Raw genomic sequence first — 26,623 nt, 5'->3', positions numbered from 1 at the left:
GATATAGTTATTTCTGTAAAATAAATTATGTACCTCATCACAATGCCTTGATATCGACCCTAACTCAGTGTAAATCAAAAAGTAATTTGTTTCCAGTTGTGTCCCCCTCTTTCTGGTTTGGGCGAGGATCTCCCAGTTTTGTTTCACGCCCTATAGAACTTATCATCAGCAGTTCTTCCTTTTTTGCTTAATAATCCCCACTTTGACTCCCTGATCCTGTAGTGGAGCATTCTGGTGTGGTGTCCTTCTGGGGCAGCAGTTTTACCCTTTTTGACTTCTAGATCTGAATCTCATTCAAAGGCCCCTTATGGGCTGCTACATGGAGAAGAGAGGTTTTACCTCTTTGGAAAATGGGTTGGTTTTTTTTAATATTTTTTGAAAGTGAATTTCCAGGTGCTGAGCTCCATGTCACACCTGAAGTAACTCTACATATGTATACCCTGGGAACAGTGGCTAAGGTAGTTACTACTCATGCCCTAGAACACGCAGATTGTTATTTTATGTGTCTTCTAATAAAACCACTATTAAGGGAACAATACTGACTCCAGTAATATTTTCATATTAAACAGTTTTTCTATAACTCAGTAAGATTAAAATACCACAGATCCAATTACAGAAAATGTATAATATTTGTGCTATTAACTCACATATCTTGCAAGATTATAAGGTTGTGTCTTTTCATTGATAGTATCTGGCAGATTTGAGTCATGTGTTTGTTTTTTTATATATTCCAAATTTTTGCTAATTTCTAAAAGTTAACTATATAATATTTGGGTCTACAGTTTGCACTTTTATATTTTATTCTTAAAATGAGAAGTGCATTTTTTTGGAGTTCCATAAATGAAGAGACTATATTTAACAATGAGAAGGACTGACATTACCGTTCATTGAAGCTGTCTTGTGAAAGAACTTCCTCATGGTAAAGATGACACAGCTACTAAGGGAGACCAGGTAGTCTGTGATTAAAAACAGGCGATGCGGCTGTCTTGTAGTGTTTCTTGCTTGTAAGTGAGAGGATGGCCTGATTATTTAATTGCTTTAGGTCCTTTCAAGTATATATTTTATTATTTGGTTTACATCAAAGCATCTGTGATGTCAAGAGGTGTCTTTTTGGTTTTTTTTTTTAGTTCTAAATCTACTTTTTTCCCATTTGCCCTAATTTTTATATTGGGTTTACAGAAATACCAATGTCTAATCTTTAATAATGCACTCAGATACATGAGTAATATATTATGTCAAATTAACACAAAAAAGACTAACAGTATTTATTCCTCCCCATAGTTCATTTTAATTAAAAAATTTATTCCTAAGTACTTTCTTGATTAGGGACTAATGCTCTATTAATTTGAAACACATCTACTGAGACAGAATAAATTCAGAGAGAGAAACTGACATTGCATGATACATAACTTATCATCCTGAAGAATATATTACGCCACTGTTCACAATGCATGCAGATTCTCCTTATGCACTAAAATGCACAGGGCGAGCATAATGAAAGATTAGGGGGAAGACTGTATTGCAAAGGAAACTCATCTGGTATACTGTGCAGGTATTGAAGCTAATAGTAGAAAAACATTGACAGTTTCCAATACCAACAGAAAAATAAACATGGTAGATGAATAGATGTTCCACAGAAATGTTTCTGAAACATAGTCATTGATTTCTAAGTGGCTGAAAGTTGCATCAATTCATTAGTGAAACTCTTAGGATTTTTCAATTTTTTTTAAGTTCATTTTTATTGTATTTTTTCCATTACCATTTATTCCCCCCATACCCTTATCTACCTCCACCCATGCCCCACTGCAATCACTGCAATGATGTCCATGCCCATGAGTTCCTTTTCTTTTTTTGCTCTGTCCCTATGCCCCAGACTCACGCAGAGCGGCCAGCCTGCTCTCTATCTGTGAGTTTGTCTCTATTTTGCATGTTAGTTCAGTTTGTGATTACGTTCCACATTTAAGTGAAATCATATGGTACTTGTCTTTCCTTGACTGCCTTATTTCACTTAGCATAATGTTCTCCAGGTCCATCCATGCTGTAATAAAGGATAAAATTTTATTCTTTTTTATAACTGAGTAGTATTCCATTGTGTAAATATCCCATAGTTGTTTTAGCCACTCATCAACTGATAGACACTTGGGATGCTTCCACATCCTGGCTATTGTGAATAATGCTGTAATTAACATAAGAGTACGTATATTCTTTGGAATTAGTGTTTTGGGTTTCTTTGAATAAATTCCCAGGAGTGGAATCTCTGGGTCATGAAACAGTGTGATTTGGCACATAAACAAAATAAAAGACAGAAATCACCTGATCATATCAATACATGCAGAAAAAGCATTTGACATAATCCAGCACCCATTTATGATAAAAATTCATAGCAGAGTGAGAATAGAGGGATCATACCTCAACATAATAAAGGCGATATGTGAAAAACCTACAGCTAACATTATTCTCAGTGGGCAAAAACTAAAAACATTCCCCTTAAGATCAGGAACAAGACCAGGATGTCCGCTTTCACCATCTTACTCAACGTAGTTCTGGAAGTCCTAGCCACAGTGATCAAACAAGAAGAAATAACAGGCATCCAAATTGGAAAAGAGGAAGTAAAGGAGTCATTATTCACAGATGACATGATAGACATGATATTGTAGATAGAAAACCCTAAAGATTCCACTAATAACTACTAGACCTAATAAATGAATTCAGCAAAGTAGCAGAACACAAAATTTAATGCCCAGAAATCAATAGCAGTTTTATACACCAATAATGAGTTATCAGAAACAAACTCAAGATTTACTGAACACCAATTCTGTGTTAAATATTTAAAACTTTGAATGGCACATAGACATGGAAAACAGGGTGGGGATTAACTGTGGGAGTGGGGGATGGGCTGAGCAGAGGAGAACAAGGGGGGAAAATCAGGACAACTGTAATAGAACAACAATAAAATATTTAACTAAAAAAAAAAGGGACTGGGGCCTCACTGTCTTTAGTACATTTCAGGTCAAATGTAGTGGGGAAAGATAATCTCAATGTCATCTTTTCTACTTAAATGTAAAATTTAAAATATTTTTCCCTAAAATTACACATAGTGATTTACTTTGGAAATTGCTACAGTGAGATATTTTAGTTATTCTTGGAATACAATTACCTGCACTGAATATTTGCATTTTCAAGGACATTACAATTTCCCAACGATAGTTGGTACTCTTGGCTGTCATTTTCAGTCTCAGGTACATTGGAAAATGTTTAAATGCAAATGTTTCTGATAGAGCTGATTGGCTCAAAATAAGCTGTCAGTAAATGGAGTAAACTTTGAAAAAGAAAAAAAGCTAGAAAACCTAGTTTCATCTATCAGGGTGTTTACAATCAGACCAAAGAGGCAAAAACAATATTCAATAACCTTAAATTGTTTACAAATAATCATTTCTAAAACAGGAAATAAGATGTATTTACTAAGAATTCAGAGTAAAGAGGTAGATTTTAAACTAGAATATGAAATTCACAGAGATTTTTCTATTAAGTGAGAAGAGGAAAAGAGCTTTTCCACTTATAGCATAATGTCCAAATCAGATTCAAACTTCAACAGATTTGTGAGTGAAAAGACATGTCATGTTAATATGATTTGTAAAGTGAAAAATTAAGTATCAGTGGAAATAGGCTAGATAATGCGGGTAATGAGTAACTGAGGGATTAGAGTGACAATTGTTGATAGTTGGACTTTAATATTAAGTTAGATATCATAATAATGAACTAAAACTGCTGGCTACACCCCTATCATACTAAGAAATCTGCATAAGAGGCATATGGCTAAAAATGAATGCAACCAATGAATAATTTTGGAACTACTAGCCAAGGAATCTTTGAGGAGAAGCCTGAAATACGAAAATATGCAGCAAAAGATGCCACTGCATTCAGGGCTATACTATGCAATACTAAGGAATTACAGCTTCATTGGAAACCACTACTGATCAGGTAAATGGACATCACTGACAGGATAGGATGGAGGAAGTAATTTATTTTGACCTTGAACTAGAGACTTAAGTATTTCATGTGTACTATGCAAGTAGTCTCAGTCTTATTTACATTTATTTTTTGTTTGGTCGGATTTGGTTTACTTTTGACTGTAAATTACAGAACTAATATATTTTATAAGATGATCAAAAGTTTAATTTTTATTATTTTAATAAAACCAAAAATTCTAGTTCCTTCTTTCTCCAATTCCTTCTTTCTTGTTTGTATGCATAGGCAAAACTCATAAGGTATATATTGGTACCTACAATTTGGAATTGAGAAAAATCAAGTTTGAAAGGTTTAAGAAATCTGTGTGTGTGGGGGGAAATGCCAGAGTGTATAAATCATATATCAATCTCATGTTTCTCTAATTACAAACCATGACCCAGAATAATTATAAAACTTAAGTTCCATTTTATATACATATACAAAATGTTTTATATATAGTTGAGGAATATATATACATAGTTGGGGAAGGAAGTAAGAAGAAAAGAAGCAGGAAGAATTTGAGAGAGGGAGGAAAGGAGAGGGAAGGAAGAAAAGAGGGAAAGAGGGAGGGAGATTTAAAAAAGAAGGGGGAGAGGAAGCAAACAACTAAATTAGTATAGTCATTAATTATTGATTGGAACTTACATTAATTGATATATTTGGTAAGCATTTTATCAACAAATTGTGCTATAGAATATATCCGATGTGTCTCAGTGCTACACTATCTTGTTTTAAAATTATAATTTATTGATTATGCTATTACAGTTATCCCAATTTTTCCCATTTGCCCCCCTCTACCCAGCAATTCCCACTCCCTCAAGCAACCTCCACACCATTGTTCATGCCCATGGGTCATTTGTTTAAATTCCTTAGTTACTCTATTTCCATATTGTACTTTACATCCCCGTGGCTATTCTGTAAGTACCTATTTGTACTTCTTAATCCTTTCACCTCTCCCCGCATTTCTGCAACACCCTCATCCCATCTGGCCACCATCAAAAACCCTCTTCATATCCATGATTCTGTTTCTGTTCTTGTTTGCTTAGTTTCTTTTTTAGATTCAACTGTTGATCGATACGTATTTATTACCATTTTATTGTTCATAGTTTTGAATTTCTTCTTTTTCTTAAACAAGTCCCTTTAACATTTCATATAATAATGGTTTGGTGATGATGAACTTCTTTAGTTTTTTGTTGTCTGGGAAGCTCTTTATCTGCCCTTCTGTTCTAAATGATAGCTTTTCTGGGTAGAGCAATCTTGGCTGTAGGTCCTTGCCTTTCATAACTTGGAATATTTCTTGCCAGTCCCTTCTAGCCTGCAAAGTTTCTTTTGAGAAATCAGCTGACAGTCTTATGAGAACTCCCATGTGGCTACTTAACAGCTTTTCTCTTGCTGCTTTTAAGATTCTCTCTTTATCCTTAAACTATGACATTTAAATTTTGATATATCTTGGAGTGGGCCTCTTTGCATCCATCATAATTGGGACTCTCTGTGCTTCCTGGACTTGCATGCCTATTTCCTTTACCAAATTAGGAAAGTTTTCTTTCATTATTTTTTCAAATAGATTTGTAATTTGTTGCTCATTCTCTTCTCCTTCTGGGACCCCTATGATGCAAATATTAGAATGCTTGAATTCCCAGAGGCTGCTTATACTACCCTCTTTTTGGGGGGGAGGGATTCTTTTGTCTTCTTCTTGTTCTGATTGTTTTTTTTTCTTCTCTTTCAAATCATTGATTTGATTCTCAGCTTCATCCACTCTGCTGTTGTTTCCCTATAAATTGTTCTTTATTTCAATTAGTGTATCCTTCATTTTTGACTGAATAATTTTTATGCTGTTTAAATCCTCACTCACTAAATTCCTTGAACATTCTTATAACCAGTGTTTTGAACTCTGCATCTGGTACATTGCTTATCTCCATTTTGTTTAGTTCTTTTTTCTGGAGTTTTGTTCTATTCTTTCATTTGGGCCATGTTTCTTTGTCTCTTCATTTTGGCAGCTCTAAACAAACAAATAGAGCTGTTATGACTCCCTGTCTTGGTAGTGTGGCCTAATATACTAGGTATCCTGTAGGGTCCAGTGGCACAGCCTGCCCAATCACCCAAACTGGGGCTCGAGGTGTGCTCTTCCTGTGGGCTGAGCACACACTCCTCTTATTGTTGAGCCTTGGTTGTTGTTGGCAGGTTAATGGGAGGGAATTACCCAGGCCAGTCAACTGCAGGGATTGACTGTGACCCCTGACCATAAACTTCCACCCTCCATGGAGAATCAGCTGTGCAGGGGCAGGATGGTGGTAATCTGATGTGGTCTTTAGCTGTCCACTGGGTGTACAGGCCCTGGGGTTTCCTGGGTGGTACAAGCCAAGGTCAGCCCCCACTTGTGTTTAGCCCAGGGCCACCCTGCCTGAGTTATAAAGCAATATGATATGGGTACTAATTGTGCTGAGCTTGGAGATTTCTAGATGCAGCTAAACTGTGAATCTAGGCTGGCTGCTATTAGTGCCATGCCTAGGGTAACTTACCAAAAGGTATGGGAGCTGGGGGTTCCCTGAGACCAACTGTTCCTTGTTCGGAAGTGTTTAGGAAGTTGTGAATCATGAGCCAAGACCAGCCATTCATATGCAAAAGTCACTGTTGACAGCTATAATTTGGGTGGAGTGAATCTCAGGGGATCTCCAGGGCAAGGCAAACAGTGTTAGCCAGGTTGATGGAGTTTCAAGTACGGCACTCACCTGCTGGCTCTGTGGCTCTGGGGGAGAGGGTTCAAAAAAGTGACAATGGCCTCTGCCCACTTCTCTATGTGGGAGAAAACTGCACCCCAGCTCTCACCTTGATTCCAGACACTGCAGTTCCTCCCTGTGTGCTACTGGTGCCTTTCAAGCTACTACCCCAGTGCTAGAGCTCAGAGGGACTGAATCTGAATAAGCTAATGTGTGAATTCTTTAAGAGGCACTGCTTGGGGCTCCAGGACTTTCTTCCACAGACTCAGTCCCCACTGGTTTTTGCAACCTGACATTATGGGGACTTATCTTCCTGGCTCTGGAACCCTGGGCTGGGGGGCCTGGTGTGGGGCTGGGATTCCCTGCTCCCAAGATGTTGCTCCCAAATTTTTATCCACCATACATGGATGTGGGACCAGTCCATTCTGCCTCTCTGCCACACCTACCAGTCTGGATGGATGTGATTTGTTTAATTCCATAGTTTCCATACTTCCATTCAACTTTATTTCTGATGGTTCTGAGTGATGGTTTTTCTATAATTTAATTGTAATTCTGATATACTATCTTGACAATTGAATCTTTATAGAAATTTTTGAAAATAAGTATTGTTAATCCTTTATTTTTTAATTTGTGCCTACTCTAATTCCTTTGCTTTTTCAGAAAATTTTAGAAACTTCTTGTCAAATATAAACTCTAGAAATTATACATGTACACATATATATTATATACATATGATATGTACCTATAGATTGGGCACATATTTATTTAGATTTATACTTTAGTATTTTTGATACTATTTTTAATCATATGAATTTTTTTTAATTTCCAATTATTCATTCTAAAAAATTCCAAAATCAATTTTTATATTGAACTTTTAGTAATATTGAGATTTTCTTTGTTAATAATCTTTTTGGCTGTGAGGGAACAGTTCTATTTTTCTTTATCCAATCTGCATACCTTTTCTTTCTTTATCTTAGCGTACTGCAAAATCCAGGATCCCTAATATGTTGCTGAATAAGGAGCATAAGGTCAATATATATTTTCTTTCCAATCTTTGATAGAAGCAGTCAATGTACCACAATTATACTGAGTGGGGCAAAAGTAGTTTTACATTTGTTTGTATTGAAGTTAATATAACAATTAATACATAAATAATATAAGAATAAACTCTTTTTCATGTACTCATAACTGTAAGCTTATTTTTCCCCACCTTGTATATGAGATTAATTGTAGTTATTTGTTTTTTGTTATTTGGTTTTGTTTTGAAAGATGTATTTAGCAGGTTGAAAAAAAATTTTCCCCCTAATTTGCTAAGAATTTCTATAATGAATGAATGTTGAATTTTGCCAGTGCTTTTCTTTCATCCATTGAGATGATCCTCTATTTTTTCTCTCATTCATTTTATTGAAGTGAAACATTACTTGATTGCATTGCTATCTGCTGGCTTTTTGAATGCAGACTCAAATGTGCACTCCTGAGATCATCACCACTTAGCACAGGTATATTATCCTGTTCATATATTACCGCTTTTAGTTTGCTAATATTTTGTTGGTATGCTTGCATCTGTGTTCACAAAACATAATATTTTGTGGATTTTCTCATTATGCCTTTTTATAATTTTAATATTATGGTCACATAAAATAAATTGAGAAGTGCTTCAATTTATGAGATTTCCAGGATGACTATATGGAACTAGCATAATTGTTTTGTTCCTTAAATGTTTTTCAAGAATTAATCATTGATACTATCTGGGTCTGATTTGTGTGTGTGTGTGAGTGTGTGTGTTTCCTTTTTGAGTAAGATTTTTTAACACAAAATTCAATTAAATTACAAATATAGGCTACCTATTGCTTCTGAATGAATTTTGATAATTTATTTCTTTCAAGAAAATTGTCAATTATATCTAACATGTCAAATTTATTGACATGAAAGAAGTGTTTGTAATATTGCAGAATTCACTTTAATATCTTAAAGTTTGACAGTGATGCATATTCTTTCATTCTTTCATTTACATATATTAGAAATGTGTTATCTGTGTCTTATATAAGTGCTGCTAAGGTTTATATATTTGTTTGATATTTTTAAAAATCAACTTTGAGCCTCTCTAGAACATGGTGATATAGGTAGGAGCTGAACCCACTTGCTCTTGCACCCAACTGGGACACCTAGCCTAGTAATATTATTAAGTGCCAGCCTATGAACCAAAGTGTCCCTGATTTGATTCCCAGTCTAGGGCACATGCCTGGGTTGCAGGCCAGGTCCCCACTAGGGGAAGCGTGAGGGACGATTACACATTGAAGTTTCTCTCCCTTTTTCTCCCTCCCTTCCACTCTCTATAAATAAATAAATGAAATCTTCAAAAAGAAGAAGAAGAAGAAAAAGAAGAAGAAGAAGAAGAAGAAAGCCAGAACAGACTGATAACAGCTAGTGAAATTGGAGCAGTAATCATAAAACTCCCAGCACACACAAATCCTGGATCAGATGGTTTCACAGGAGAATTTTACACAACAGTTAAGGAAGAGCTAACCCCTCTCCTTCTGAGGCTATTCCAAAAAATCCAAGAAGAAGGACGACTCCCAAACTCTTTTTATGAAACCGACATCATCCTAATCACAAAATCACATAAAGACACAACAAAGAAAGAAAACTACAGGCCAATATTGTTGGTGAACATAGACACTAAAATCCTCAACGAAATATTGGCAAACCACGTCCAGCAATACATTAAAACAGTCATATACCATGGTCAAGTGGGATTCAAGGATTGAGGGGAACCCCAGTCAGATGAGGGGAGTTCCAGCCCTTGGAGTTTCTCCCGGTTGTGGATGAAAAGAAAGGAGTTGTCCCGGACACAATCTGTTGTTCCAGTGGGAAAGGGGGTGATGATTCCCTCTAGTGGAGAATGCCCCAAGCCCTTCTCCAAAACAGCTTTTATTAAGATGGTAATATACAGGGAAATACAGCATACATGCATAACTTATCAATCAATGTCCAAAAGGCTACAGTTGTAGAAAACAAATATCTATAGATAACAATTAAAGAAACACAGAGATCGTCCCAGGTCAGGGTTTGGAGACATACTGATGGCAGATGGTTGTAAAGGCATATTTCATGACACAACGAGTTCAATCCTTATACTTTGAACTTAATTGTCTGGTTTATATCAACAGGGCTGTAGCAAAGCACAGCAAACTTCAAAGGATACAATGTATTTATCAGGCCTGATTTCCAACGGGAACCCTCTGTGCTAGCATTGGGTTGCTCCTGCCTTCAGCATTCCTGGTTTTCCAGTGTAGACTTACTGTCCTCTTTCAAGGCCTGCTTGCCAAGGACTACAGTCTCCAAAACCACACAAAGAGGCCCCCAACAAAGGATGGTACAATATTCACAAATCAATAAATGTAATATATTGCATAGACAAAAATCATATGATCATATAAACAGATGTAGAAAAAGCATTTGATAAGGTACAGCACCCTTTTATGATAAAAACACTCAGAAAAGTGGGAGTAGAAGCAGCTTATCTCAGCGTAATAAAGACCATATAAAATAAACCTAAAAGCCAACATCATCCTCAATGGGCAAAAACTAAAAGCTTTCCCATTAAGGTCAGGAACAAGGCAAGGATGGCCACTTTCACATTTCTATTCAACATAAAATTGGATGTTCTAGCCACAGTGATCAGAAAAGAAAAAGAAATAAAACTCATCCAAATTGGAAGGATGAAATAAAAGTGTCATTGTTTGCAGATGACATGTTAATGTACATAGAAAACTCTACAAACTCCACAAAAAACTACGCAATCTAATAAGTGAATTTGACAGAAAATTGGGATACAAAGTCAATATTCAGAAATGGAAGGCATTTTTATACACCAACAATGAAATGTTAAGAATAGAAATCAGGAAAAAAATCCCATTTGCTATAGCAACAAGAAATATAAAGTACCTAGAAATAAACCTAACCAAGGAGGTAAAAGACCTGTACTCAGAAAACAACACAACACTGAAGAAAGAAATTAAGGAAGACACAACAAATGGAAGCAATACTGTGTTCGTGGACTGGAAGAATTAACATCATCAAAATGGCCGTACTACCAATAACAATCTACAGATCCAATGCAATCGTTATTAACATACCAGTGACGTATTTCTCAGATATAGAACGAACAATTCAGAATTTCATATGGAAACATAAACAACCCCGAATAGCTGCAGCAATTTTGAGAAAGAAGAACAAAGTAGGAGGGATCACAGTACCTGGTATTAAACTATATTACAAGGCCACTGTAATCAAAAGAGTCTGGTACTGGCATAAGAACTGACACATAGATCATAGATCAATAGAACAGAATAGAGAACTCAGAAGTAATCCCATGTCTCTATGGTCAATTATTATTTGACAAAGCAGGCAGAAGCATAAAATGCAGTAAAAATAGTCTCTTCAACAAATGGTGTTGGGAGACCTGGATAACTACAAACAAAAAAATGAAATGACCACCAACTTACACCATACAGGAAAATAAACTCAAGATCGATAAAAGACTTAAATATAAGTTGTGATACCATAAAAACCTAGAGGAGAACCTAGGAGGGAAAATCGCAGATATTTCACTCAGCAATATTTTCACAGATATGTCTCCTAGAGTAAGGGACAAAAAGGAAAGAATAGACAAATGGGACTCCATCAAATTAAAAAGTGTCTGCACAGCTAAAGGAAATAGCAGCAAAATGAAAAGAAAACCAACATAGAGGAAAAATATATTTGCCAATGATACCTTGGACAAGGGTTTTATCTCCAAATATATAAAGAACTTTCACAACTCCACACCAGGAAGACAAACAGTCCAATTAAAAAAATGGGCAAAGTACCTGAACAGATACTTCTCCAAGGAGGACATACAGAGGGCCCAGAGACATATGAAAGGATGCTCAGCATCACTAGCCATCAGAGAGATGCAAATTAAAACCACAATGAGATACCACTTCACACTGGTCAGAATGGCCATCATAAACAAATCAACAAACAACAAGGGCTGGGGAGGTTGTGCAGAAAAGGGAACCTTAGTACATCCTTGGCGGGAATGCAGACTGGTTCATCCACTGTGGAAAACAGTATGGAATTTCCTCAAAAATCTAAAAATGGAACTGCCTTTTGACCCAACAATTCCACTGCTAGGGTCATACCCTGAGAATCCTGAGACACCAATTCAAAAGAACCTATGCACCCCAATGTTCAGAGAAGCACAATTTACAACAGCCAAGTGCTGGAAACAGCATATGTTCCCATCAGTAAATGAGTGGATCACAAAACTATGGTACATTTACACAATGGAATACTACAGAGAAGAAAAAAAGAAGGACCTCCTACCCTTCCTGAGAGCATGGATGGAACTGGAGAGCATTATGCTAAGCGAAATAAGCCAGGCAGTGAAAGACAAATACCATATGATCTCACCTATAAGTGGAACCTAAACAACAAAACAAACAAGTGAGCAAAATAGAACCAGAGACATGGAAATAAAGAACAAACTAACAGTAACCAGAAGGGTGAGGGACGAGAGATAACAGGGAAAAGAAGGGAAGGGTTGTCAAGGAGCATTTTTAAAGGACCTATGGAGAAAGACAATGTGGGGGGTGTAGATCGAATGTGGGAGGTAGGAGTGGGTGGGGCAGGAGAGAGTAATGGGGAGAAAATGGGGACAATTATAATTGAACAACAATAACAAAATCAACTTTGATTTTTTTGTTTTGCTCTATTTTTTCTGTATTCAATTTTTTGATCACTGCCCTTAGCTTTTATCACTATTATTACTTTTTTAATGCTTTATTTGAGTTTAATTCCCCTTTCTATTATTATTTCTTACAGTTGTAGAATAGACCTTGATTTAAGATCTGTCTTGTTTTCCCATGTAAGCATTTAACAGTATAAGTTTCCTCTAAATAATGCTTCATTTTCAATCTACAAATTTTGATATATTGAATTTTCATTTAATTCAAAATGTTTTTTTTTAATTTCTACTATAACATGCTTTGACCCATGGCTCATTTACAAGTATAATATTTATTTTCAAAATATTGGCATTTTCTGTCTATCTGTAATTAGAATCTAGTTAAATTTGGATGTGGTCATAACATAACACATACTCTATGATTTCAATTATTTTAAATATGTAAGTTTTGGTCCTCTTGAAGTTCCATGTGTATTTTAAAAATGTGTATTCTGTTGATGTTGATTGTTTTATAAATTGCAGTCAGATCAATTGACTGGTTGTTTCATTTGGTTTTAAAAGAACTTCTTATTGATTTTCTCTCTTCTTGTCCTATGTTTACTAAAAGGGACATGCTGAAACAACCAGCTAAAATTGCAGGTTTGTTGTTAGGGACATACACAGTCAGGATTGTTGTGTGCTCTTGAAGAACTCACCTTTTGCTTCTATGTAATTTTTTTATTCCTACTAATAGTCCTTGTTCCACAGTTTATTTTGTCTGATATTAAGAAGACAACTATAATTTTTGTTAATTAATATTTACATGGCATATCTTTTTTAACATTTAATAGTATATGTATATATGTATAATAGTGTGTTTGTGTATATATACATATATATATATATGTATATATACACACACACACACACATACATATGTTGTGTGTGTGTGTTTGTGGGCAGCATATACCTGAGTCTTGTTTTTTTAAATCCAACTTGAAATCTTCTTTTAATTGTTTTGTTAATGACATTTACATTTAATGAAATTTTTATCTGAGTGGATTTTTATCCTCAAAAATACTTATTTTCTACTTAGATCATTTTTTCTTTGTTCTTTTGTCCAATACGTGTCTGACTAATTGAGTTTTATTTTATGATTTTGTGTTATCTTGAATAATTACCAGTTTTCATAACTATTATTATTTTCAATTTCCCTTGTATCTTTAATTAGTTAAAGATATAAAGGAACTTGTATTAAGATACAGTCTAACTTCAAATAATATTATATTAATTGTTAGATGAAAAATCATGCTTACAACAGTGTACTTTTAATTCCTTTCTCATTTGTATGCTATTATAGTTTTACATAGTCTATGTACTTCATTGCCACCATTTTTACTTTAGGTATCAATTATTTCTAGAGTTATTTAAAACTCCCTGTGTCTATTGCTTCCCAGGTTTCTGTGCTGTAGCATTCAATTCCCTCCGACCTTGAACACATCACTAAAAATTCGCCTGTACTCTTAGATGCCTGTGCGGCACCCGGTATCTCTTCCTGCACTCTACCAGAGACGAGATAATAGTCACTCCCTATCTTCTCTTGGAAAAATTTCTCTTTCTTTAGATTTCAGACTACTTGTTTACTCTGCATCTTGTTTTATTTTGTACTACTATTCATGTAACTATGGTAACGAACTATCAGAAGGAGAAAAAAATCTTTTAGGAGTATTCCATTTAATAATTGTTAAGAAATTATAAACTTAAAATACTGCCATTTTTCAGCTTACTCTAAATTCCACTCACTAAGTGTATCTAGGCAGTAAGCAAAAACAGATGCTGACATCATAATAAGTGAGCCGAGCAGATATCACATCGTATGCCACCTTATAGAAGAACACAAAACCATCCAGAGTTGCTAAAGTGATCAGATCCAATTGACCTTGATTCTGGATCCATCTCTTTATTTTCAGGAAACATAAAGGAGAGAACACATGCAGTCATCAAAATCCAGACTTTGGGAAACTTTGCAAGTCAAATAGCCTGGGATTTTCCAACAAGTTTGTTGTAAAGAAAATAAAGAATTAGAGAAGGATTTGTAAAATAATAAAGACTCAATAAAAGTAAAGAGTTAAAAAGGATGGACTGAGAGATGATGTCTAGGAATGCATACTTGGGTCATTTAACTATTAAGAAGCATAAAAAACGGTTAATATGAATTTCGAAGATTGACTAATTTACAGGGGAAAGGCCGTTGTGTTTAGGAAGGTGCACGAAGAAGACCCTTTAGGATCTATACAAGCAATAAGCACATTCCAGACACACCCTGACTGAGAGGCGGGGGCGGGGTGCTAAGAGGAGAGTTTCCGTATATTTCAAATAACTCGAGTCTACAGCAGCTTCCTAACATGGCAGTTTAGTTTGAACGGAGGAGCCAGACTGGCGCCGCCTGAGTTCCAATCCATCTATATTCTGGCATCAGGACTTTGGACAAGCTTCTTCACTTGTAAAATACAGAAATCCTCCATCACAGGTTTGTCATGAGGATTAAAAGAAGTACTTTGAAAAAATTAGTTTTATATCTTGTAGTGAGCTACAGAATCTTCACAGTATCATTCAGAAATGAGCGTGTACATTTTCATTGTCATTGAAGTAAGTGTCTCTTATTCACATAGGTTAAACTTCAAAAGTAAGATATAAAAGTTATGAGTCAAAATTTGAAAGTGTGAATACTAAGTTCAAATAGCTTAATGTATCTTCCAGGTGAAGTGGCAAATATTTCTTAAACACTATTGCATTGTTTAAGCTCCATCAATTTCATCACTAATTTTGGTTCAATATCCTTATTCTGAGGCCCCTTTATTGTTCTTTCTCCATATGACACTTAAACTGTTTTTGAGAAACTTTTTAGGAAAGACTACCTTTTCTGTTGACTCCTATGATTAGTTGGGTCAATTAAGTATGCAATATTTTAGAATTTCATGGAACATTATTGTGAAGGCCATGTTGAATAAGCAAAGAGGCAAGGTTAATTAAACTGATTCTCTTATAGATATAATTAAACTTTGCATAATTCTTTCAGATTAAATTTGGGGAACATTTTTGTATAAAGTTGGTAAAAAATTGACATATTTGAGTATAGTTTCATTTAATGTTTCATTCTTTTAAAATAGTAGTTCCAAATTAGGTTTCATATTTGTGGCAATTATTCTTTGAGAGTCAAACATTTAAAGTTAATAATATGTTTTACCTTACTATCTTTGGAAATATTTATTACACCCTGGTCTCCTGAAAGATGAGGGCTTAACAACTATTTTCACATTTTTCAAATTAATTTGTGAAGGTAAGTACTCATAGATAGAGAACAGACCAGGCGGATGGCTGTCAGAAGGGCAGGGAGTAGGGGGGTTAGGTAAAAAACCCGCATAGAAACAGGACAATGGCAAGGTGGTTATGGGAGTGGGAGGGGGTGAGGGGCGTTTACGAGTCAGGGGGATGAATGGTGATGGAAGGAGACTTGACTTGGGGTGGTGAACACACAATACGATATACAGATGATGTGTTGTAGAATTGTACATCTGAAACCTATATAATTTTATTAACCAATGTCATCCCAATAAATTCATTTTAAAAAAAGCTTTGTGGATTTTTGTGTTTTGGCATAATTCCTTTGCTATGTAACAAATAGTTAAAACATGCATAATCATAAAAAACTATTGCTTCAAAATGTTATCTTCTTTAAAATACATATTTTATTAAAAGTCATACATTTTTTAAAAAATTTATTCACTACAGAAATATAGAATTCAGAGGCATAATGTCCTGTAAATCCAACCCCTAGAGATAATCATTGTCAACAAATGGCTCAAAATAGTCTTTTGTTTCCCGAATCACAGACACACACACACAGCATCAGTGCAGTCGTACTGTCCACGTCCAGCTGCCTGTGCAGAACCAGGAAGTATTGCCTCATGTAGCAGTTTGTATTACATAAACCTTTATATACATAAGACTTATTATACATGTGTGTGTCTTTAATGCCGCTATTAACACTTGATAAAGAAGTTTGAAAAAAAGTTAAGGAAACATGTTGACAGAGGTAAATACTTATAAAGCACTTATTCACACTGGCCAGTAGCATATTGAAAAACCATTTGATAGAATGTCTGATGTTTCATATTTTTAAAAGATTAGTAATTAGAACTATTAACAAGGTCCAGTCCCTAGTGACACATGTAGACAAGCCCAGTCATCCCAGAACTTTCTTATCCACAGTGAAATAAACATGTGAGTCTGTTTTCAGATCCATTTTTCATAGAAGAACCACTAAATGCTAAATGCTAAAAGTTGGTCTATAAATACATTGAGGCATTTTTATACCATTTCCTTGTAGAAAGAGCATTGTGAAAACAGAGATATTAGAATGTATTTATTCATTCCAAGTAGTCATTTACTCAATAAGTAGTTATCTAACAACTATTATGTGCTGAGCACTATGTGATGAGATACAGACACTTGTCAAAAATTACAAATAGAAGACTAAAAATTACTGATGTTTTACTTGTTTCAGTGTTAGGTACCTGGTGAAGTAGAGTTAATAAAAGATTAGTCTCTATCATAAATATTTATTACCTACTAGCTGCATAAAAGAAATAGTAATAATGCAGAGATACCTGCCCCCATTGCCCCAGAGTCTGTGAGGGGAAGTAAGGAGGAAACTACAATCACTAGGCGAGGCAGTATGCTGGTACCACATGAGCGCTGAACAGAGTGAGTGTGACATTGGCATGACTAACCCCGCCGAATGCTTCTCTGTAATGACGGATGTAATGCAAAACGATGCTCTGCTTCACAATGTGTGTGCCTCCTAATAGAAAACATCGACATCTGAGTTAAGAAAAAATACACCGAAGTTGTATCAGGCTACACATATTCTTTTTTTTCCTATAAGCACTGATTGCAAGTCCTCTTGAGTAGTGGTTTCAATCATGATTTGAAATGATTTGATTTAAATTATATCTTTTCTAGAGAAGATTTGTCCAAACACATAGAGTAAATCTTCCCCTAAAGTCTTACAGGTTTTAAATCAATCAGTAAGTAGAATTTTAGCAGAGGTAACCACAGAACTTACATTTTCAAGTTCTAACTTATTATTATGAAAAATTACTGAACACTCAGGATGAGTTCAAACAAAGCTTGTCTGAGTTCACTCCCAGGTTTGTTGATCTTTGGGGGGAAATCTTACTGTGTATATGGAATGCCCGGGGAGACAAAGATAAACTTGTCCCAGGCTTATGAGGAATGAGGGTACAGGGAGCTAACCTGACCTTTGATCCAATGGTTAGGGTCTAAATTTTAGGATGTAGTAAATTCATATTAGTAGCATTTAAAAACTATTGTCTAACCTCCAGAGAGCTGGAGAGCTGAAATCTAGCAAAATTCTAGAAAGTAAATAAGATAAATATAGAGATGAAAGAGAAAGAGAGAGAGAGAGAGATGATATAGATAACAGTGATTTCAAGAGTGGTTTTGCAGATATTTAGTGTTGAAAAATTGGTTAAATTAAGATTTCTCAATTTCCTGGGCTCATAGTATTGAAAGCATGAGGCTGTAGACTAAATGTTTGCACCCTCTCAAAATTCATATGTAGAACCCTAAGTCCATTATGATGGGGTCTTTGGAAGGTGATTGGGTTACAAGGGTAGAACCTTCATGAGTAAGATTAGTGCCCTTACAAAAGAGATATGAGTGCTCCCTCACCACTTCCAACATGTGAGGACACAGCCAGAATTAAGTAGGTTCTCACCAGACACCAAATTTGATGATGCCTTGACCTTGACTTCCTAGCTTCCAAAACTGTGAGAAATAAATATTGTTTAAACTGCTCGATTTAGGGTATTTCTCTTACAGCAGCCCTAACAAACTAAGATGCATGAAAAGAGAAAAGATGACTGTTTTTCTCACCGTGAGCCGCTGAATCTCAAAGTAGGCTATGTGATATACCTATTTATGCAAAACTCACTCATCTACACAGAGTATAACTGCAGAACACACATTTTCCAAGTACCCTTGGGAATTTCTGAGATACAGCAGGCATACTTACCACAAAGTTACACTAAGTTTAATTTAAAAAAGAGAATATCCCATATGATATATGCCAAGACTGCGTATAAATTAGAGATACTGTTAAATCTTAGACAGCTTTACATTGGATTTTATTTCCTATTCTGGGTGGATCTATGACATTTTGGTGTACATAACTAGCAGTTCATGGTTCCTATACACACTGATTATTGAAATGGCCAAGAATTCCTTACCAGTTCTGACTTGGTCAATTTGCCAGATCTTACTGCAACCAGAGCTAATCACTTCTAGTCTTTCACACACATTACAAGTCTTCACTTTCATATTAAGGAGAGAGACTTAATTCTGCTGATAGTTGCTATATTGTCTTTCTCCTTGTTCCCCCACATTTTTGGTTTTTGGAAAGTAACTTCCTTAGGAGCCCCTAAAACCGCTAAACCACTCCTGCGTGGTAATCCTTTATTACTGGCTAGCTATATGTTACTGGCTCACTTAATTCTATCGTTTTATTTGTTCATTTTTTGGATCAAACTTAATCCCTGTACATTTACTTATCTTTGGAAATGTTAAATCTCTCCATGATTAAAGAGAAGGAAAAAATAGGTTAACTGATTTCTAATTTGGAAGAGAGAAACAGCTATTCTAGATTGCTATGTAAAATAAAACACAACATCACCACAGAAACATCTCTCTGTGTGTTGTGGTTTATTCCTAAAAGACATAAGAACCGATGCTATTCTTACTCAATTAAAATTTAGTGCTTAAATATGCCATGATTTATTCTTTAACCTTGATGGATTAACTTGAAGGATCTCAAAAGTTGCTGCCAAGTTTAGGGAGAAAAACAAGATAAGATTTATTCATACCAATAGACCTCTCAACATGTCTGGGTTTTATCACTTGCATTGCCAAACAACTGTATGTTCTAAAATGATCTCAGTGAATAAGGGAATGAAAAGATAGACTCTATCTCTTTTTGCCAACACTGGTATACATCGGATTATCTGAGCTTTAAAATAATGACAGGACATGAATAATGACAAGAATAACTACAATGTCAGAACGTTGTATTATATAGTCCAGGTGGATTATCATAGAACTATGGAATTTTAGTGCCTCAGAGAATGTTGGAGACAATATAACTGCTCGCCTTTCAACATTTTTTCCAAATTTATTTTGGCCCACCAATCAATTGAAATATGTCTCTTGCATTGACAATGTTAAGTGTAGAATGCTTCTTACATATCATTTCTTTAAGGAGAACACTTACTAGTTATCTCTTCAGGAGGATGTCTGAAATGCCTCAAGGAGACTGTTTACTCTATAGATAAATGTCAAATCCCTCAGATCGCATACTGCTTTCAGAACATCCTACGTTTCTGTTAAAGAACACGGCTTTTATAAAACAATACCCCTAGGTCACTTAAGGTATTTAAAAAAAATTCATATTGGTACTAACTACTAATTCTATAAACATTCTACCTGTGTCAGAAATTTAAGAAAATAATCATCAGTGTAGGTTTAAATATGAAGTTAAATATCAACTCTTCATTCATCAGACAAGGTTGGTTCCAGAACATTATTCTGGTTGTATTACTCATTTGCTACTCTTTAGACTTTTTTTTTTTTGATTCAGTAGATTTCCACTCCATTAATATCACCACATTTTTATCTATTTGCTTCCATTTTATCAACAGGGATGCATGTTGGAAGGAATACTGATATACAATGAGTAGACTTTCTGAGCATAATTAACCAGTGAGCACAAATTAACAATTTAAATAATGCCCAGCTCTACGTAATTGTAATGAAAGTTATTTTGTGGGGTGTTCAATATGAACTTCATAAGCAACCTTCATCAAATCACACCAACTTTGCTTTGCCAAAACATCGAGCCTAATTGAATTAGTTGCTGAAAATCTAGCTGCCTTCAGTATAAGGCGTCGTAGGCACAGCTAGGTTGAAAAGAGTGCAGTGTCAGAACTACCCCACGTACACTCACAATGTGCATTTCTCATACCGACTATCACTTTCTTCCTCCATGCTCAGTGGAAATTTATATTCGCAACAGTTCCAAAATCTGAAAAATATTTTTAAATTAATATATATTGCATTACACTGATGCTATATTTTCCAGAAAATAAAAATCAATGCAAAGCTAAACAGTATTTATTGGGTTAGCCAAAAAGTCCTTATGTTTTTTTCTATAAAGTAAAAGATACATTTTTCATTTTCACCAATAACTTTATTGATTTGGATATTTTGAGTATGTCAGCTATCTTCTGTGTGGCATAATATTGATTGTTCTCAATTAATGTCTAGATTTGATCATTATCAAATTCAACTGCTCTACCCAACTGTGAAGCGTCACCCAGTGAGAAATCTCCAGCTCGAAACTTCACAAACCACTTTTGACACATTTGATCAGTCACAGCACCTTCTCCATACACTGTATAAATCTTTTTTGGCATTTCAGTTGTGTTTTTATCTTTCTTGAAATAATAAAGCAATATGCCAAAAATGTTGCATATTTTTTCCATCTTCAATAGTAAAATGGGGCTACACAAAAATTTACCAATTTTGAAGTTTTCTTTAATGCAAGCAGATATGACAGTATCACAATACAATCTAACAAATTATTTTGAATGAAGTTAAAGACAAGTAAGTTCTACTAGAGCCATCTTATGGAAAAAAACAAACATTTTGGCCAATCCAATAAAGTATTGGGCCAAGTATACTTTAGTTATAAAATTGACAAATGTATTATAAATTTAATTTATAAATATATGTGATTTAATTTATAAATATATGATTCATAAAATGATTTCAAAGCAATGTTTTTCACAAAATTATATATTGTAAAGATTAAGAAACATTAACTATTAAGTTTCAGTTATTTATGTAATATTTCTTTTCCCTGTTCTAATTGAATTTTCTAGAAGAATATATCTAGACCCATCAGATATTCACTATTAAGAGCTAATATTTATATCACCATTTTCCCCTATTTCATGAAATAATTTATAGATGTAACTGCACTTAAAAAACGTTTTAGCATTTTGTTCCATATACTCTTTGAGGGAAAGTCAAAGAAAATTAAGCTCACACTGTTTCCTCCTTTGTTGCTAATTTATAATTTACTCATTGAACAAAAGTTTTTAAAAAAAGCTTTCATGGATATCAAACATTTCTTTGTCTCTGGATATATGTATTTATGTAAAAAAAACACAAAACTTTTGGCAATCTGTACATATTTAGGATTTTTTTCTTTTTCTTTAAGTTGAAAAACACATGATAAACATTTGTCATAAATCGTAAGCTTACCTTTCCGTCTTGGTTTGGATCCAGCAAGTGTTCTCCATCACAAACTCTTCATCTGGTGTATTTAACTGATGACTCTGCAGATGAAGCTGAAAGAAGATGATTTAATAATTCCCTTCATGTTCTAGTCTCAGGTTAGTTTGCTCATTTCTACCTTTAATTCAAATCTTTTTCTTTTCTTTATAAAAGCCTCTAAGTTCTCCATTTTTTCACATGAAAAAGGTCCTTTTACAAATTATATTATTTTTAATTTTCAGTGTACTCTTTAAAAGCTTTTGTTTTCTCTAAAAAAAATTAAAGGAAGCTCCAGTTGGTACCTAATTAAGAATATAACTCTTAAATGCTTAGTATGTGCTAAGAAATAAGCATAAAAATGATTGAAATTTACCCTTATATAAAGAAGTTACAATATATAAGCAATGAAATGCAAGCAATAACATCATTCAAGGAAGACCACTCAGGAGAGAAAAAAATGGTTTGGAATCTCACAGGCCTGGTTAAAAATCAAAGCTCAGTCACTATCAAAATGTATGACTGATCAAGCTCATTATTCTCTCAGAACCATTACAACATAACATTTAAAATAGGTCCTTAAAGAGAAAAAAAGAATAAGGATCTTTAGTTATAGGTAGTACTTTGAAATTCTCAGGTGCATATTCAGAAGGCATTCCACAAAAAGAAAACTAATTTAGAAACCTACATTCTAAAGCAAATTGTGACAGGAATAATCTGCAATGTGATGGATGTAACAAAAATAAATACATAAATTTCAAAAATCCCTCTGTTCATAACACAACAAACAAGTGTAAGACTCTGAAAGGTGAAAACAAGAGTGTGAAGAATGTGAACTGTCTAGAGGCCTTGGGACTGGAGGAATAACACAGTGGTTGGTCCCTGGGTTTCCTTATTGTTTCCTGCATGCGCTGGGAAGAGTGCTGCGGAAGATTCCAACCCAGACCTTCCAACAGTCAGAGACTAAAATAAATAAACAAACAAGCAAACAAATAAATCGAATAACGTCCAAGCAAAGCCTGTTCCTCAAAACTAACAGGACAGAAACCGTTTATGTAAATACCCACCCTACCATAAATGCATACTAAAGAAACCCTTCTCCCACCTGGTTTCAGTGAGGCTGAGCAGGGAACTGATCTTCCATCCCTCGATTTCTCCACCAAATCAGACGGCAGCCCTGACTGTCAAGGGCCAGTGGTTTTAGGTGGAACAGAGAGCTAAGCTTCCACCCCCAACTAATGGAAGAAGGTACTGCTCCAATTCTCCTTCCAACTGGTGCTGGCAAACCTAGTAGGATCTTCCTTTCCCCATCCATCCATTTTTTCCCCTATGAAACTAAAATGAAAGACCAGAGGATGAATAATTTCATCATACACGGCTGTTACACTGTCCGTCACTAGTGTATTTAACAGGTTTATTTTTATTTTTTTAAATCCATTTCTTCTGCTTTCATCACTTGAGATGAAACACTGGAAATTAGTAGACAATTTAGTAGATACTGAAATGTAATCTTCCTTATAAAGATACCTTTATTTAAAAAACATTTCAAAATTTATGGTTTTTATTTTTAAAATAGTCATATGATTTTTGTACAAAGTGTGTTTCATCTGTATATTCTGAAATTGTACTAAAGATAGGAAAAGATCCTGCTCAGCTGGTAGCTGTTTATATGCAAATAAATTTCTATGAAAAACTAAACATGTAAATAATTTATAATGTGATTAGTTGTTCACAGGCTGCTAAGTTTGCAAATACCTAAATTGGATATCCTTGGCTTCCCTCAGTTGACTTTACTGTGTCTCATATCAAGACACATAGCTTTGTATCTCACCCCTATTTCACAGGGTCAAGAATTGATATTAACCCTTTTCCAAATGAACAACTCCAACTAAAAAATCACATAGCAAAACTGTGCCCACAGGATATAAAGAAAGGGAGAAGGGTAAAAGGGTAGAAGGGTCGCTTTTTAAAGAAATAACCAATTGGGGGAAAATGGTATTTTTAGATTCCTTAGTATCTTAAAATAGAGAAGAAAAGAAAGAGAGAGAGAGAGAGAGGAAGAACAAGTGATAGGCTCTTGCCAGAAACAGACACTTGCACAAAAATGAAAATGCGACCAAGAAAATGAAAAGCTGCTCAATGACCTTTTCTTTAATGAACTTCAGATAAGGTTTGCTTGTTCCTTCTAATACTGTGACTGGTAAAATAAGAATTCTTATACTGCACACTCTTTAACTTTTCCTATTGTACAGAGAACTACAAATCTCCCTTCAGTGTTTCAAACATAGAATATAAAAAATTACTAAGGTATTCATGGTTTTGCTACTTAAGGTCCATTTACTTATAAATCTTATAATATGTAAGCTATTTTCATACTAATGTAACTGAAGGATAAATATATTCATATTTATATGTGTGTATTTATATGTATACACACATATATGCATGTACACATATTATATAATTGCATGTGTACATGCACACACATGTGTGCATATGTGTGCACACACCCACGTGTGTGTGAGCACATGCGTGCATGTGTGTGTGAAGTTCCCTGGGAAAAATACATTGATCAATGTTAGAGGTACCAGAGCTCCAAGGATAATACGGAATGTGGCAAAAAAAAAAAAAAAGAGAAAAAGATTCAGAAAGGATTGAGAGAGCATTTCCTCATTAAACTCAATGCTAGGGTTCACCAATGCTCCAGGGGAGAGAGAATAAATACAATGTAATAATACTAAAAACAATAGAAGTAATAACTATCATGCAACAACACAACTGCTAACAAATATTAAGCACTCACTTCCTGCTAAGCAATAGGTCCTAACAATTTATTTACTTTAGTGTTTCATTTAATTATTTCAATAACTCTAGTCCTAGGGTTTCAGTTTAGATGATAAAATTAAAGAATGAAAAGGTAAAAAAACATATATAAGATCACACAATAATCAGATAGAAGCAATAAGGAAATCGGGTCTAATTCATGTTTATTTTTCTTTTAATCACTATAGTATATCATACATACTTCAATCAAAATAACACTACTTACCTACTTATTTTTTCTGCTCAGCACATGCTACATAATGAAATCCATAGAATGGGTAGATTTTTTTATCTGCTTCAAATACTTACATATAAATCAAAAGTACTATAGTCCTTCTATCTAGAGCTGAATCCATGAAGTCAACTCCATAAAGATATTCTTGTTCTCATATGGAACAGGGGGCTGATTAAAGAGTCTTGTACAGAACGTTGAATGAGATACCCTTCTTCGGGGCAATGCTACCTGCACAGATTTGCTCTCTTTGGAAATTGTAACGGACCCATTAAAAACTGCTGAATTTTTAGGGAATGATCATTTTCATATAGTCAATCTCCAACTATTTGCAACAGGATTAACAGTAGTACTTTTGTAAACCCGTTAACATTGCACTCAGAAGAAGGCATTTTTCAACACATTATTTAAAACAGGAAACCAATAATAGATTGCCGATGCCCCCTAATATTTATTCCCTATAGTGTTTTATGAATGTTTCTTTCATTCATCCTATGCAAAATAAAAATGATTGCTTAATTATACAAAGTTATTCTGTGTTGCTTATCATAGTTCTTGAAAGCTTATTTATGCTGTACAAAAGAATAAAAAATACTGTTCATCCAAAACATCAGATTAAAATAATTGCTGATTTTTATATAAGACACAAATCAATTATTTGAAATATTCAGAGTTTAGTTCCTGTCCCCTCTTCAAAAGATAATAAATAAGAGAGTTTAGGGTTTACTGTCCAAGGCTCAGGAATCTGCAAGCTCTTATATTTCTTTCTTTTGTTTTGAAAGATTTCTAATTGTGTTTGTTATTTTCCTTTTTTATTAAATTTATTGGGGTAATATTATTTAATAAGATCCTATGTTTCAATTGTACATTTCTATGATACATGATCTGTGTATTACATTGTGTGTTCACCACCCAAAGTTAAATAATCTTCCATCACCATATATTTGGCCCCCTTTTACCCACTACTACACTTCCACCCCTCTTCCCTATGGTAACCACTGATGCAGACCCCAGCCCACGGGGTCCGTGTGTTGTGGCCGCAATGAACAAATTCACACAGACTACAGAAGTCCTGTGGAGAAAAAGGGACGGCATGGCCACTCTCTGAGTGAGAGAGGGCCCCATCCCCTGCCTGAACAGGCTTTTATTGCTTTTCTGGGCACATTATATCTAGGATGGCCCTCATTTACTATGCACAGGTTTGCTTTAGGTGGTTACCTGTTACAGATAACAAAGGAGAGAAAGTTGCTAGTAACTACAAAGAAAAAGGATATTTGCAAATGCAAAGGAAAAAGTGATTGAAATGGTTACACTCGTCCTTGGGAGGTTTAGCATAGATTTTAGGAAGTTACTTTAAAGATGTGCAGTAAACATTTGCTGCCTCAATTCAGGGTGAGGAAGTTTTAGCAAAAGCAAGCCTCAAAGCAGCCTAGGTACAAGGCAGGCCTAATTCCCTATGGGAGAACCTGTCTGTGGGCTTGGGTACTGTGTGCTGACTCCCTCCCCACTGGATTTTCTGAGTCAGGGGCTGGGCTACATTCCCCACTGCCACACAGAATGGGCCCCTATAAACCACGATACTGCTGTCTGTGTCTACAAGTTTGGGTTTTATATCCCATATATGAGCGAAGTCATATGGTTCTTAGCTTTTTCCCACTCATTTATTTCAATTAGCATAATATTCTCAAGGGCCATCCATGTTGTTGCAAATGGCAATAT

Source organism: Desmodus rotundus, chromosome 2 (assembly GCF_022682495.2).
Source record: "Desmodus rotundus isolate HL8 chromosome 2, HLdesRot8A.1, whole genome shotgun sequence".
In the NCBI taxonomy this organism is placed as follows: Eukaryota; Metazoa; Chordata; class Mammalia; order Chiroptera; family Phyllostomidae; genus Desmodus; species Desmodus rotundus.
This window is presented reverse-complemented; position numbering follows the sequence as displayed.